The sequence below is a fragment of the Echinops telfairi genome, unplaced genomic scaffold, assembly GCF_000313985.2.
Source record: "Echinops telfairi isolate 266 unplaced genomic scaffold, ASM31398v2 ScPeMD7_7467;HRSCAF=8505_1, whole genome shotgun sequence".
Lineage (NCBI taxonomy): Eukaryota > Metazoa > Chordata > Mammalia > Afrosoricida > Tenrecidae > Echinops > Echinops telfairi.
In genome coordinates this window covers 11,538,480-11,540,122 of record NW_022111368.1, presented here as the reverse complement: position 1 = coordinate 11,540,122, position 1,643 = coordinate 11,538,480, and positions in this window count along the sequence as shown.

Here is a 1,643-nt window from a genome sequence, read left to right as displayed (position 1 = left end):
GGAACCCTCGCTGGGAAGCTCTGCTCTGCAGAAGCTTCTTCCACCAGGCTGTAGGTTTGCTAGACAGCCTGGCTGGGATGGCTCCCAACAGGGAAGGGGGGGGTGGGCAAGAGGAGGAGGAGGAGGAGAAGAAGAAACTGCCCGGTCCTGCTTCCCTCCCTGCCACGGAGATGGTGACCCTCTCCCTACGAAAGCAGATAGTATTAGACATAATAAAAAGATCTTGCATATTTATAGGGTTGGTAGCTGCTGCCATTTGATACGACTGCCGCTGTTGCTGGAGGGCACTCCTCGAGTCCATCAAAACTGAACATTTTGTGCAGAAATGGCAACCAGACTCCCACTAGCTCTGGGCCACTCGGGCAAAAGTGGATGACGAATTGGAAGGGAAAGTGGCTGAACTACAACAGACTGTTCAGAAGGAGTTCCATAAATGTGACTGGATCATTCCAGATTTTTGTGTCACCCAATAGCCACGTGATGAAACCTTGCATGATTGGTCCTATATTGGGTACCATCTACAGGGATTTAAAGGGAACATCTCATTAGATATTAAACAGCAGAAGAAAGACATCTTCAATATCTTTAGGGATGGGTTATAAATGTCTCCTAGCTCTGGCATCATTAAACAGCTGGTGGATGGGCTAGAGGGGTTGGCCCAGGTGTTGAGTCTTGTACATAGTGTGGGTTCTGGTTTGGCTGTATTGCTTATTGTCATTGCCTTTAACCTTTGCAGTCACCTGGTGGTGCTCTTTTCAGAAGGCTCCAGCATTTAGAGAAAGTAGTCATGTTGCATCTGTAGCCCTTTTGAAGTTAAAACATGAAACAAAAGGGGGAACATGTGGGAAACTGAGGACATGAAGGAAAGTGCACAGGGCCTGCTCCCATTCGTGGCCACAGGCATGAGGCACTCCTCCACAGTCCAACATGGGGAGAGGCTACAACACACAGATTCCAGGATGGATGTTTCCCCACATCACATCTGCCCCCCATAAACACGAAGGTAAAGCTGTTTCCTATAGGCTCCTCACATCGGCGGTTAAAAGATGCCTATCTCCAAGAGCATCCATACCACTTGCCCCTTGTACTTGAAGGGTTTGCACCTCATGTCTCTTGCATACTTGGTATGTCCTGTGAGGGATTCCCCCTAGCAGGCTTGGGATATTCAAGATGAACACATTGCCCATTTTAATGTGTATGGATAACAGGAGGCTTGTAGGCCTCAGTACTATAAAACCCGATTGTTGAATAAACTCTGGACTCCTTCCCCTTATCTACTGAGAGTGGAGTTGAGTCTCCTGTGCACTGTTGTCTGTTTTATTTTCCACAATCATGCTGGTCATTCCTCAGGACCATTCGAATGTGGGTCTGGAACCCACAATTAGAATACACTTTATTTTCGTTTGTAACCTGCAGCCAAACCAGCTCAGTGCCTTAACTCTGACTCCACACTTGGAAGCTTTGCATTTATGCTCACAACTACCTTCTTCACCTTGGCAACTCTTTGCTACCAAAGTTCATAGACTGGTTTCATTTTGGGTTCTTCAAAAGAGTGTAGACATAGTTTTGTGGAAGATACTTACCTTAAAAGGTTGGTTGCAGCTCTAACAAGGTTTTGCTTTGCTACCTGGCATCATCTTTTT